Source organism: Mustela erminea, chromosome 7 (genome assembly GCF_009829155.1).
Source record: "Mustela erminea isolate mMusErm1 chromosome 7, mMusErm1.Pri, whole genome shotgun sequence".
Taxonomy (NCBI): Eukaryota; Metazoa; Chordata; class Mammalia; order Carnivora; family Mustelidae; genus Mustela; species Mustela erminea.
The window spans coordinates 11325898-11341453 of record NC_045620.1 but is presented as its reverse complement, the minus strand read 5'-3'; the positions used below and the strand labels follow the sequence as shown (position 1 = coordinate 11341453).

The following is a 15556-nucleotide window of genomic DNA, read 5'->3' as shown; positions in this document are numbered from 1 at the left end:
AAACTTCTTTCAGCTCTAAAACTCCCCAAATGCCTTAACTCTATTTTCCATACTGGGGTCTACGTTTCCAGGACACTAACATTTCTTGGGTAGCTCAGTAGGACTAAAGGGAATTTCTGTCAATATTCTGCAGTTTCGGGGGTGGGGGAGGGACACAAACCCATAAATTTTAGAAGTATATTCCACCAAATTTATTCTTCAAATATCCAATCTGTATTCTGGCACTGTGATGACCCAAGACCTTTATGGATTGGATTAAAACATTTAAAAAAGATCTCATCTCCCTTTAACTTGACCTTCTTAATACTCAACAGCTATACTCCGAGAAAGGAAACCACTATGCCTACTAGAAACTATGCCTACTAGAAACATTTAGGTCCAGATATGGTCCTGGCAATCTCTGAAAGTGGTGGTCTATTGGGGGATCTGGAGAGACAAGAAGATAATGAAAGACTGTCCTCAGTCTGACCACCCACCCGCCCCACCCTGAAAGCCCAAAGCAATGGGCAAAGAACCCGCAACTTGATCCAAGGTACAAATACTTAACTATCGCTTTGCACACCTGTGACCCATCTGTCAATTATACCTCAATAAAAGCAAAACAAAACAAGAAAGTTATTCTTAACAATTACTCAGATTAACTATCCCATTGTCATTCCTGGGGAATGATCTCCACTCGTGCTTTTTTGAAGTGTCTCGGAGATGTGAAACTAGGGAGTCACAAAGACGAGCGAGTATGGTTCCTGTTTGCCCCCTTGCAATCTCAAACACCATGTCATCAAACACCATGTTTCAAAACACAATCTGTTTTTGAAGATTTTATTTATTTACTTGAGAGAGAAGAGAGAGAGCACACGTGGAGAACAGGAACACAAGCAAGGGGAGAGGGAGAGGGAGAAGCAGGCTTCCTAGCCAGCAGGGAGCCGGATGCCGGCTGGATCCCAGGATGCTGCTATCATGACCTGAGCCGGAGGCAGATGCTTAACGACCGAACCACCCAGGTGCCCCTCAAAACACAACTTTTTAACCAGCCATTCTAACCTACCCACTTTTCTCTTCACCACAGTACAAGGGGGGTGTCTTACAGGGGTGGCACATTTACAACTCCAAACTCTGGTGTGTGCTGGAGAGATCATCTGAGCCCGTAACTGCCCTCCAACCAGGCCCCAGGCAGGGATGGTACCAAGAGCCTGGGCCACTCCGCCAGACTCATCCACGAGGCCTCGGGCTGTCCTGGCTCTTCCATTAGGCAAGTTTTATGGACACCACTTCATTATTATCCACAGTGTCCTGCACACAATGGGCAGTAAATAACGACGAAGTGAATGAAGTGTAGACGTCAATTTACTTTATTTCAAGCTACTCTGTTTGGTGCTTGGACTGGAGACAGGGGTGGGGATGGGGACAGACCAACTGGCACAATTGTCCATGAAAACCCAAGGTGGCCCACATTAAATAGGGACATAAAATCTTGCAAAGGATTTAAATGATCTCTAAGGTATATCCTGAGCCATAAAATAATAAAAAAAAGTCAGTGTAATGCTTTCAGAAATGAGGTGGTTTCAAAGTCGGCCTTGCACCAATGGGAAGACAACCACACATTCACTTCTGACAGGGGCAGAGGAGAGATCAGATAGAATATTTATTCTCTACAGCTGGAGAAGTTATCGGAAAGGACCAGCTTCAAATCCTTAAAAAAGTGTAAGTCTGCGAAGCCTCTGAAAGCAAGAGTCACATCTCAGTTTTAATCTACAGCAGACAGCACAGGTCACAGGAGACAGGATTCTAGAAATATCCCTGAACAGAAGATTTAAACTCCATACAATATCAAATTTCTAATGTGGTTTCAAAGTTTTTTTTTTTTTAAATCATTTGGGCTATAGAGTATGTACATTATACATATTATATATAACTGCCCTGAAACCTTCCTTCTATCCCCAACATAATACTAAGCAAGCTGTCTTCAATAATATGAAAACAGTGGGGCACCTGGGTGGCTCAGTCAGTTAAGTGGCTGCCTTCAGCTCACATCAAGATCCCAGAGTCCTGGGATCAAGTCACCACATCGGGTTCCCTGATCAGCAGGGGTACCTGCTTCTCTCTCTGCTTATGTACTCTTTCCTTCAAATAAATAAATAAAGTCTTAAAAAAAATAATATGAATACAGGTATTTACTAAACATTGCATGTAAGGCTGTTAGCTGGGCACTGCAGAAACATACTACTTCCCTTCCCCTAAATTTCAGTCTTCTGGGGTACTTTTATCTTCTGTACTGCAAAGGACACTGTTGTTGGCCCCTCTTTTAAATTCTCCCCTCCCTTTTAAAAAGATTTGTTTGTTTATTTTTGAGAGAGCAGGGGGAGTGGCAGACAGAGAGGGAGAAAAGCAGATGCCCCACTGAGCACAGACAGCAATGGGAGGGCACAATCCCAGGACCCCAAGAGCCAGATGCTCAACCAACTGAGCCACCCAGAGGCCTCTCTCCCTTTCTTGGATCTGGAATCCCACGTGGGGCCCATGAACTTGCACTTGTAGCAAGCTCACAAGTGATACCAAAGTGGGGGGGTCTGAGGATATTTCCAGAACCATGGCTCTAGAGAACTTCAGCTACGTAAGAAACCATGATTAACATTTGCTGAGCACTTAATTACATAATTCTTTATCTCATTTAATTCTCATAATTATCCTAAGAGGCAAGTAATACTATTCAATTTACAGTCCATGTCTAGGCTCCAGGTGTGCCTCTACTCAAAGGACTGAGCTTTAAGACCCTGCTCATCCATGCTCTAGCCACAGCCTCTCCCTCAAAGATTTCAGGAACCCACATGGCTTACACGATTACTAAGGAGCCAGCCTCTCCAACCTTTATTCCCTCCACAAAGCTGCCAGATGGATTTTCCGTAATTAACAGATTTATCCACACTGCTCCTGTTCAAAAGCCTTCCATCCGGGGGCTTCTGCTCTCCTGTCTGCCATGCAAACCACATTAATCCTTCAACCCCCAGTTTACATACTTCTTCAGTTTTCTTCTGGAATTTCTGTGCTACTGTTAACAAATGATCAAAACTGGGCCCCTTGTTGATATTTTGTCCTAGCTGGCTAGCAACTGACTCACATGTTGGTCTTGACATTCAACTAACAAATGTACACAAACCACCTATTAATGCTTTTTCTGATTATCTACAGGAATTAGCACAACATTCGAAAAAATAAAAGGCCGAGGAAATAAATTCTGCCAAACAAAAGAAAATAATCATAAATTCACAGTCTCAGGACTGGATGGGATTTTGAGGAACACTTGTCATCACCATTTAATGCTTCCACACCAAACCTAAAACTGTGCCTTCCAGGAAGACTGAGTCAGTATGTAAGCCACAGTTATCTTCGAAGAAAATCCTACTTTGGGTTTGGTCCAAAAACGTTTCCCCATCACTTTACCCACTGGTTCTCATGCCACAGTCAAATCCTTTTCCCCCACCTGGGATAGCCGAGGACAGCACTTTCCTATTTCCCTCCACCCTCACCTCAACCCACCTAACCTTTCCTGCCCCGCAAGGCTAGGCAGCCCCACTTCCTTTGTGCGCCCCTCTGCATCCTGGCTGCTGGCCTCTGGATAGAGGCCCAGCAGTCTACACTTGACAAAGGGAGGTGCCATGCTGACGGAGTCGTCCAGGAGCAGTCTGATGGGCCCAGAAACAAGCAGGACCACCAGCAACCCTATTCCATCTGTTACAAAGTGGTCTACTTGAGCCTCTCTTGGAGATTCACAATGCAGGATAACACAAGGCCAAAGAAATTCTACAACAGAGATGTTCAATTATTTAAAACTGGCCACTTCCCCAATTAGCCCCATTTCCTCCGCATAACTAGCAACATAAGTGATTCTCCGCAAAACTTTGGGAAATTTCGTTTTATTAACAGAATTTAGAATTTCCCATTACCTGTAATCAACTGATAACTGCGGACTGTCACTGATAATAGCAGTCACACCACATTACTGATTCAGAAGCTTGCTGGAGTCAAAAATCCTCACTGCTGCCCCTTTTCTCTTCTGTGCTCACGGTTATACAAATCCAACTAGAGGACCTTACAAATGTCCCTATTAAAGTCCTGTTACTAAATTTGTGTGTATGGCTCTGTCCTGAGCTAGGAAGTACACAGGCACACACATTGCTTTCAACCTAAATTATTTAAATTTACATCTTGGGGTGCCTGGGTGGCTCAGTCCGTTAAGCGTCTGCCTTCAGCTCTGGTCATGGTCCCAGGGTCCTGGGATCGAGACCCACATCCGGCTCTCTGCTCAGTAGGGAGCCTGCTTCCCTAGGCCTCTATGCTACTTATGATCTCTGTCTCTGTCAAATAAATAAAATCTTAAATAAAATAAAATAAAATACACATCTTTGTGAAGTAGATATCATCACGATTTTTTAATTTTAGATAAGGAAGTCAAGTCCTCCAGAAGTCATCTATCCAAGGTCACATGGTCAGCAAAGTCAAAAACCCAAGAGGGTGAAATCAGGTGTTCCCTAAGATTTTGATGAGCTTTTGGGAAAACAGTAGTTTCCAATAATATGGTCTTGATCAATGGTGACTGAATCACAGCTAAAAAACCCAATTTAAAGCGGCACACAGCGGTTATATCCTCCATCGTGTCAACAAGTTATGTATGGAGCACCTGCTTTCCTGGGTACTTTTTACAGGCAGTACTAGGCCACAGGGAACCAAGGATGAATAGGACAGCACAGGGTAAGGTACAGACACATACAAGAAATTATCATGCAGGGTGATAAATGCTAAAATAACATTTACTACAAATTCAGGCTTACTAGTAACTTTTTTACGCTTTCACGAGAAACCATTATTATCGAGGCCCAGTACCTAGGTTGAAGGATCTCTTATGACCAGAATGCAATGGAGAAAAAGTAAGCTCCATTCAGGTTTGCATAATTGGAAATTTCCATCCAGTTGCCAATGTAAGTAGCCTTGGGCCATGGCTTTAACTGGAGCGTTTCGGGGAGCAAAGCACTGGGTCTCCTAATGGGAAGACATACTTTCTCCTCTCCATTAGAATTCTGGTCAGCCTCCATATCCATATGAATCAGGTAAATGATTTTCACTTGAACACACACATTAATAAATGACTCTGACTCATAAAAATTCCTTACAAGATAATGAGATCTGACATTCCAGATGAGAAGCAAAATAATCCAAGGAAAAGACAACATTACAAGATCCTGTATACTTAAAGAGCTCGTAATTTGTTATCCTAAACATGTATAATTCTTCGTGTTTGTTACATCTGGCTTGGTAATCTACGAGGAGGAAAAGAAAGCCATTCTTTTCCTGACTACTCTTAAAGATCTGTGTCTTATCCCCAAAAAGCAAACACCCCAACATGCACACATGTACGTACCCACACAGCCCAATCTGCTTTATCTTCCCATTTGATATACTACATATTTTCTTATTTGTCTTGTCTACTGCATACCTCCCTCACTGGAATGTGAGCTCCATGAGGTCAAGGAGATAGACCCCAGGTGGCGAGAACAGTGTGTCTGAACCCAGAAGATGCACAACCAATATGTGAATAAGCCGGTCAGGATACTGAACACTGAACTTGGCTGCGCCCAAGGAGGCAGAGATATGGGACTCCAAGCCCTTCTCTTATATTAGCTACCTCTCCTTTAAGAGAAAACCCAAATGTTGTTCCATGAACTAACCTGTTCCTAAGAAAAGTTCAGCAATTACTTTTTATCAATTGAGCAAAACTGCCAAACAGATTAGGTTTTCCCCCCAAAAATGTTCTTGGCTATTTCCCCTCCTCCCAAAGTTGTCTAGTTTTTGTCTCCCCCCATGTTCTTAATATAATGTGCAAGTTTATTCAAAACCTTATACAAAAGGGGCACCTGGGTGGCACAGTCAGTTAATCATCCAACTCTTGCTTTCAGCTCAGATCATGATCTCATGGGTCATGAGGTCGAGCCCCACACTGGGCTCCCCACTCAGCAGGGAAGATTCTGGTTGAAGAATCTGGTTGAAGATTCTCCCTCTCCCTCTGTCCCCTTCCCCACTCTCATGCATACTCTCTCTCTTAAATAAATGAATCATCATAAAAAAACGAAACAAAATGAAACCTTATACAACATTACCTGTAACAGAAAAACACTGAGAAAAACCTGAATGTCTATCCAAACAAGACTGGTTGAATAAATTCTTGTACGTTCACATGGATGGCGGGAGTACTATAAATTCTCGTACACTCACATGGATGGATGAAGTACTACAAGGCCATAAAGAAAAGAGAGGAACCATTAAAAATAGCCCCAAACTGGAAAGAACCCATAAGTCCTTCTACAGTAGAACAAATTAAAAATTTGTAGCTTATCTGGATCTTGGAATACTATACAGCGACCAGAATGAACCACCGTAACTATATGCAACCCTACCGACCGATCTCTCACACATCATGAGGAACAAAGACACCAAGGAGCACATGGTGTCACTCCGCGTAAATCAAGCTGAAAACAGGCACAACCAGTGTATAGCCTAAGAAGTCAGGAGAATACATATCCTTGGGATGGGTGGTGGGGTTGAAGGGGGCTTCTAGGAATATTTATTATTTCTTGGGCATACAAAAGTGTGTTCATTTTGTAAAAACTCATCAAGCTGTTTACTTATTTGTGAATAGTAAGTATATTTACATAAAATTTATGCCCCCCCCCAAAAGAGTAAATAAAACCTGTAAACTGAATTCCAGGATATCTTGTTAAATGGAAAAAAAAGCAAAAAGCCTTAACTGTGTGCACACACACGCACGTGTGCTGTTTCAGCAATGAGGTGAAATTTATACACTCATACATTTTTATAAAAAGAAACATACAAAAGGCAAACCAGGTAAGACACTTCTTATACACCTATTATGTGCCAAAAACTGCCCTCTGCTCTGTGGATAAAAAGTTAACTATAAATAAGATAGAGCAGTCCTTGTGATTATCTGTAGTATGATAGAGCAGTCCTTGAGATTATCTGTAGTACATTACCCAGACAAGGAAACTGTAACTGGTCATGTGTCCAAGGGACAGGAGAGTGGCTCTTAATCATACTGAGGCAGGGTCGGGAAAATACTCTCAAGGAGGTGGAGTCTAGGGGCACCTGGGTGGCTCAGTCAGTTAAGCCTCTGCTTTTGACTCAGGTCATGATCCCAGGGTCCTGGGATGGAGCCCTGCATTGGGCTCCCTGCTCAGCAAGGAGGCTTCTCCCCCTCCCTCTGCCTGTCGCTACCCCTGCTTGTGTGTGCTCTCTCTGTCAAATAAATAAATAAAATCTTTAAAGAAAAAAAAGAAGAGGTTGAGTCTAGGGTCGGGTCTGGAAAGAAGAGTGCAGCATAGGCTGGAGAAGAGCACCCAGGAGGACCAACGGGCATCAAGGGAGAACACGTGTTTGAGAATCAAAAAGCAGTTCAGCAGGGCTGGACTGAAGGGTATATACTGCAAAAACGAGAAGGGAGGCTAGAAAGACAGAGGCGGTGAGATCACAAAGGGCTTTATGTGCTATATTTAGGGGCTTGACATTGAAGAAATAGTCCAGGATCAGATTTCCAGTGGGCCAACTAGCAGGTATTCATCAAAGCAAGTGAATTCACCGCTACTCAGATAGGCTCCAGATAAGGGACTGATTTTTTAGTATCTAGACCTAAGTTCCTTTATCCAAGGAAGAAAGTTTGGACGAGCTGACTGAGCCTGCGTGTGCAGAATCCCACTTGGTTACTAAAAGTTGGGTGTCCAAGTCTTACCAAAGGCCATATTTTCACTCGACGTGAAGCAGCAGGAGGAACATTCTGTCTGCCAAATCTTGGAGCCAGCAGATGGAGTGAAAAATAGAAACCTGGGGACTACTCATACTAACTACAGGGGGGGGAGGGCTGTGGTGAGGGGCAGGCTTCTGGAGTGAGCAAGGGGCTGCTTCGCATTCGAGTGGGCTGCCAGACTCCGTGTTCTTTCGCTGGGTTCACTCACACCAGGCATCTCTGTTCTGTCCACCCCTACAGACCATGCAATGTGTGATTTATAACAGTGTCAAATACAACGCAGGAAAACATGCCTGCAACAAATCTTATGAACCAGGGTTATACTCCATTCAGATGTCCACGCTCTCAAAATAAAGAACCGGGAAAGAGAGAGAATGTAAAGAGAACAGAAGCAGAAAAGGAAGGACTAGAGGAAAAGGGAAGGCTGCTCACTTTCTCCCCCCTTCCCCCACACATTAAGAGACACAAGATAAGATAAGATGCAAATGTAGGGGAAACAAAGAACAGAGATGTGTCATCAGAGTTTTGGACTTGAATTTTGCCGTGGGAGAGTACTGCAAAACCTTCACTACCCCCCCCTTAAAAAGATAGATAGATAGATTGATTGAGTGATTGATTGATTTGACAGACAAGAGATCACACGTAGGCAGAGAGGCAGGCAGAGAGAAAGAGGAAGGGGAGCAGGGTGCCCGCTGAGCAGAAAGCCCGATGCGGGGCTCGATCCCAGGACCCTGGGATCATGACCTGAGCCGAAGGCAGAGAGGCCTAACCCACTGAGCCACCCAGGTGCCCCGTTCACTACCTTTTTTGACCAATATTTTCTGAGAAAAATAAGAACCAGAAAAAATAACTGATCTCACCACCGAAAAAAGAGATCATCGATGTTCACTGCTCTGTACAGAGGTATTGTATAAAGAATGCATCCACTAGTATTCTGCTTATAAAGAGGATTCCTGGGAGAAGGAATACATTTTCTGAGCCCCGGTGTGCCAGCACTTTCCCAAATACCTGTGTCACCTCACTCCCTCTTTACATTAAATCAGGGTAGGTTACCACCCTCATTTTATAGATGAGGGGCCTCAGGACTGGAAAATTAACTTGACTGTGTGTAGCCAAGATTTGTCTCCAGAGTCCAAGTATTTATTTATTTATTTATTAAAAAATTTTCATTTAGAGAGTCCAAGTTTTTAATGAATACTATGTTCCGTCATCTTCTCAGGTTCTCAAATGCCTACAAATCCCTTAAATACACAGCTCGTGTTCCCACACTTTGCTTACAGATTCCTTTTATCGGGATCTTCACTGTCAATATCATACCCCCAATTGGCTTCCAATATCATATTTCAGTAGTCCATGCCGGTGCTCATGATATATAGTATGGTGAGTCCCCAAAACTTTAAGTTTTACAAAAATGTAGTAAGTTTGAAACTCTAATGTGAATCCTGAATTTCTGCATTTCAGATCTACTTAAATGTTGGAGGCTTATACTACACACTGAGAGATATTAAGATCCAAGGTTGTGGGTGCCCAGTGACACATACTTAAGAAAGAAAATAAACCTGTTTTTGTTTTTAAGATGCGAGGAAGTTTTTTGGGGCACCAGGTCATAAGCCTCCAACTCCTGATTTCGGCTCAGGTCATGATCTCAGGATTGTGAGATGGGAGCCCGGTGTGGGCCTCTACACTGGGTGTGGAGCCTGCTTAATTAAGATTCTCTCTCTCTCCCTCTGCTCCCCCTCCTCTCCACACTTGTGCATGCTGTCTTTAAAAAAAAAAAAAAAAAAAAAAAAAATGCAAGGAATTTTTTGACAACAAATTTACAGCCTTTGGCACATCTATTTTAATGTTCAGGAGCAACTGTGTGGCAATTTTCACACAAAAAATATTTAAAGAAAACTGGGTGTTGGCAAGGAAACATTAAGAGATTAAGGAACCCCCAAAACTATTTTGGGGGAAAAATTTCACTTGCCAAGTCTTTTTCTTTCCTGGTTCTTCCCATCTGAAGCAGAAAAACTGCCAAGTCAATCACAGGTTCTTTTTTCCACCCTCCCTAGTTATTATTCCCAGCTATTAAAAAAAAAAAAACAAAACAAAAACCAAAAACCCAAGTGGTAAAAATTAACAACTATGAAATCCTCTGTAAACATTTCCACCGACCTGTTAGTCTATTATCTGTTAAATTATTAAACTGTACATGAGATTCAAAATGAAAATTCTGCCTGAACAAGTATTAACTAGCCAAGCAGCCTAAGGCAGTCACTTCAGCTTTCGCTGTTCCCCCCAAATTCTTAACAGCGTGATTCCCAACCTCCTCAAGTACATACCCACAAGAGGGGCTCAGCCAACACGGATACCCCAATTCTGTACTGTGCAACCTGCATGGAACCCTGGGTCATTAAAAACTAGGAATTACCTTCCTGGTGCTGCCCACACAATGCCTACAGCCCCTGCCCTAGGGAGTGAAGTCTCTGGGAGGGCCGTGAAAACAATGTTGCTGCGGGCTCCAAACAAAGGCTCAGCCCAGCCCTTGGGCCTCACCTCCCCATTGTCAGGCCACCACGCCTCCGTGTGAATGCGCTCTGCCGAAACCTGGTTCAACGAAACTGTCCTGGTCCCTTTCATAGCTTTTCCTGGTATCACCCCACCCCCCAGGATTAGAATGACTTTGGCTCTTTTCCCACTGACACAAAGTCTTATCCACGACCCCACACATCTGAGCACGGCTCTTCCAGCAGGTTGTAAGAATACGGACTGTTTTCTTTATTTTTTTCATCTATAATGTCTGATTAATAGCAGACACTTAGCTATTTATTAAATTAATGAACTATGGCTCAGCACACAGCATGCTGTTGTGGTCGTTTGGTGGAGGTGACCTGTTATTGAAAGCTAGAAGTACTCGCTTTTCTGCAACCACACCACAAAGATTCAGCCAGAAAAGGGCAGACAGAGTGAAACTTACACTTGACTAACTTTGCTGGTGTTAAGTGTAAATTGGTATAACCCTTTGGAAAAACTGTTTGCAAATTCAACAAAGAGCCATAAAAATGCTCATATCCTCTCATCAAGCAATTTCAAGGAAACTATTCCAAATATGCAGACATTCTTTGCACTAAGTCTTTTATTAAATGATTTCTAAAAGCAAAAACTTGGAAAACAACTCAAAAGCAACAATAAGGTAACAGGTTAACTGTGATACATACAATTCTTGGAATCTTATACAGCTTTAAAAAGCTATGAAACCTCAGAGACACAACAAATGTAGAATACCTAGCACAGACTACTATACTTAACAGGAACAAAGTTCTGTTAGATTATCGTAACAAGTGCTAAAGAATAAGCATATGCATGAGGCAAAAGAAGGCTAGAGGCAAGGTTACCCATGGGCTTAGGTGTTAACAGTATGTGAATTGACCTCCTGTTTCTACAACTTTACAACAGTTTAATATATATATATACATTAATAAATATATATAGAGAGAGGATATATATATATATATACACACACACACACACACACACACACACACATAGGATTCCTCCAGCCAGACTGAAATTATCTGACAATAAACATTAATAAACAGAACATTTGTGATTTCATTCTTTAGCTGTTAGGCTGGGGGTGTGGGGGGCAGCAAGTAGGTAAGGTTTATGCAGCTGTCATACTTGAATTATCTCCACATCAACACTCTGTTCTAGAAAGGCTGTCGATAAACAGCCACTCCTCAAATCCTCCCCGCCTTTAAGCCCAGGAGAGCTTCTTTGAACCAGAAATGTCAACAAGATCCAGGAATTTACGTACTGACAAGGAGTTCTAGTTTTCTGTCTCTTGGGAAGTGGATTAGATGTATACCGCACAAAAGACAGGTATGATGGGCAGAGTAAGAAACTCCACATAAAAATCTTACTTTTAAGGAAGATGGTGTAGAAGAAACTCCTCAACTGGGGAAGTCAACAATACCAGTGTTGGAGTTCCATCCCTGGCTGGCTCTGCGGTTTCCGGGCCTCGGCCACCCCATCTATACAACATTCATGTTGAACTGTGTGCAGCTTTCTCAATCTTTCCAACCAAGCCTCAACCTCCATCACTGAGACACAGGAGATCTGCAGAAAGAACTACACTACATGCATTCAAAATGTAAGAGTACAGAATACGGAAACATTCTGATTCTTCTCCCTTCCCTCAGGTTGTTGAGGATCACTGAACTGCCAAGTCTCCTTACATTCAAAATCTCACAATTCTAAGCGTGTTTTCTCCTTTCTTCACTTTGGAACATTCATCTGCCTTCTCTCCTCTACCTTTCCACAGCTGGTTAGGGTTTGACTGTCCTACACTGTTGGCCTTCACTTCTGTAACAATGGTGCCTCGGCGCCCTTTCATGATAAAACTGGAGGGCCTCCGAATGGATGGGAAAGCACATTCTCAGAGCCAGCTCCTTCTCCAAACAAGCCCCGCAGGACATTACACGGAAGCTACCTACAATAACAAGGATCATAAAAGGGCTTCTAAGTCTATGTATTTCCTTCCTCTTATCATAGTGAAAAACTATGATTTAGTGATGATTTAAAAGAATGCAATTCTATAGCAAAGAGCTGAACCTCTTTACCTATGAAATGCTATCTGCCTACAGCTAAGTTTCTTCTACCCTTTTGCAAATATGAAACCCAAGATTTTAGGATGAAGCCAGAGAAGTTGCTTCCATTTTCAAAAGACTGATAATACTGGGGGGTGTCTGGGTGGTTCAGTCACTTAGGCTTCCGACTCTCCATTTCAGCTCAGGTCTTGAACTCAGGGTGGAGAGATCAGACGCCGAGTTGGGCTCCAGACTGGGCATGGAGCCTACTTAATAAAAAATTAAAAAATAGAAAGGGACTGATAATAATAAATGCTGGTGAGAATGTGGGGACATAGGTATCTCATGCCTGATGGAAGGAACATAAATTGGGATAACCAACCCTTAGAGGGCAACCTGGCAATGCGTGTCAAAATGAAACCCTCACCTTCTAGCCCAACAGCTACCACTTCAGCTTTTCATCCTCAAGAAGTAACTGGATAAATCTGTATGTTCAAGGATGTTTATTGAAGTACTATTTATATAGGCAAACCCACAAACCCACCTCCATGTGCAAAAAAAAAGGGACTAGGGATAAAAATTAAGGCAAAGTCACACCGTGGAAATCTAAGCAATCATTATTTAATCTAAAAAAAATCATCCTGGGGCGCCTGGGTGGCTCAGTGGGTTGGGGCCTCTGCCTTCGGCTCAGGTCATGATCCCAGGATCCTGGGATCGAGCCCCGCATCGGGCTCTCTGCTCAGCAGGGAGCCTGTTTCTCCCTCTCTCTCTGCCTGCTGCTCTGCCTACTTGTGATCTCTGTCTGTCAAATTAATAAATAAAATCTTAAAAAAAAAAAAATCATCCTGTAGGGGCGCCTGGGTGACTCAGTGGGTTAAAGCCAGGTCCTGGGATCGAGCCCCGCATTGGGCTCTCTGCTCAGTAGGGAGCCTGCTTCCTTCCTCCCTCTCTGCCTGCCTCTCTGCCTATTTGTGATCTCTGTCTGTCAAATAAATTTAAAAAATCTTTAAAAATAAAAAAATCATCCTGTAGAAGAATGTATATAGTACAGCATATCTGAATTAAAGAAAAAGACACAGGAAAATATACATATAGAAGTTTTAAAATTTGTACATCAAATATTCAGTGGCATCTCTGCTTAGAATTATGGGGTTTCTGCACTTTCTTTTCTTTGTTACAATGCAGCATTCCATGGCCATCAGAAAAATCCTTGTATAATGAAATTCTCTGTTCCAACAGCGTAAGTTCTTGCAGTAACCAAATCTGTTTGAATTGACCCCAAATTTTGAAGTTTCCAGAGTTACTGAGAATCCCTTTTTCACAGAGCACCCACTGAGTATCTATGAACACACTCTAGGAATGCTGCCTTCAAACATGGTCTTTTTCTTTCTTTTCATTTTTTTACAAGATTCTTTTTATGAGATAGAGGAGTAAGTGCGCAAACACGAGCTCCAGGGGCAAGAGGCAGAGGGGGGAGGGACTATCAAGCAAGCTCTGTGAAGCAGGGCTCCATCTCTGACCCTGAGCTCATACCTGAACCAAAACCAAGAGTCAGATGCTTAACCGACTGAACCACCCAGGCACCCCTCTTTCTCTTCATTTTTTAAACAATAATTTTAATGATTTTAATGGCGGGGGGAGCAGGCAGTACACAAACACAACCAAGCTTCTGCGTTAGTAGCTCTTCACTCTACTGCTGCAGACTGAAATAATTTCCCCAATCCTAAACCATTACTTCACCTTCACCTACACCCTAATGATTCAAAATTACCTTAGAACTTCCAATCCTTCTAGTTAAAACCTCACCAAGCACGCTTCCTCCACCTAGCCCACGATCCCGAAGTATCCATCCACGGACAGTTCTTTGACTGCCCTCCTGATCCTCTTTTGGAAAGGAGATTATTCTCCATGTCCTATGGGGATAATATATTATAATCATATTACTGTTAGCCCAGAAGACTATAACAGACTAATAGGGTTATCTACTCTTTAGGAATTCAAATGTTTCCAAAAAGCATCATCCTAGCTGACATTAATACTTACACTGTTACGACACGTGAAATCAGAGCCATCATTTCCAGAGAAAGGCAACAATTACCAGAGAAAGCACTTGAAAACATCTTGACTCTCGGCATACACACTTAACAAAGAAAGATCTTCCCTTGACACCCTAGAGGTATGAACCCTTCCTCTAGACCAGATGGTTTGTGCTTAGCAGACATGAAACTGTAGTCTTAGAAAGGGGTCCTCCGAGCCATGCAAAACGCTGGACTCATTTTTTCTCATCTATTGTATTGCTTTGTCTTTCACTTGGCCCAGAACGATCAGACACTAGCATTTCTTTATTTAGTTAAGTGATATTCACCTGTTTAAGCAATGCTCAAGATCTACCTAGTCCACAGAAACAGAGGGGCCAAGCAAGAGAATACTGGAAAGCATAATGCATGGTCAAAACTGTTAAGACTATCCTGAAACATTAAAAAAAAAAAAAAAAATTCTTCCTCCAGATTACTTGATTGCAAAGGGGAAAACATACATTTACAGTGGAGAGTTCAGACGGACAACCCTTGACCAAGGGATCATGCTAACACTGGAACAAGCTACTATTTTACCTTCAGAATATTTCTACCAGTGACTTGTAACCTCCATCTAATCAAGCTATCAGAACCGTCTCCCAGTTGACAAAAATTCAGGGGAATTTTTAAAAAACACATCAAAATGACAGCAAGCAATTCCAGAATGTAGAACATTCTCTTAGAACAGTTACTATAATGAGGGGAATGGGGAGGGGCGGGAAGGCGGCTACAGACTGAGACTGAAGAGACACAATCAAATATAGTATGTGATCTGAGGGGAGGGTGGCTATAAATAACCCTTTGGGCACCCTTTGGGAAATCTGGATATGGTCTGGACATCAGAATGTATTTTCAAAGTACTGTTAATTTTCTTAATCTTACTAACAGTATTGTGGTTATGCAGGAAAACATCTTCATCATGTTTTTAAAAGATTTTATTTTTAAGCAATCTCTGTACCCACGGTGGGGCTTGAACTCATAACCTCAAAATCAAGAGTTGTATATTCTACCAACTGAGCCAACCAGGCATCCCAATCCTTATCATTTTTAAGAGATGTGTGCTGATGCATTTAGATGTTAAATGTCTGCTATATCTACAGTTT

General features: G+C 42.4%; 1 protein-coding gene across 1 annotated transcript in view; it reads right to left on the bottom strand.

Annotated features, from left to right (window-relative positions):
• The window catches only part of B4GALT5 (beta-1,4-galactosyltransferase 5), a 76031-nt gene that overhangs the window by 19334 nt on the left and 41141 nt on the right, over positions 1-15556 (bottom strand). The gene's annotated exons all lie outside the window — the stretch shown is intronic.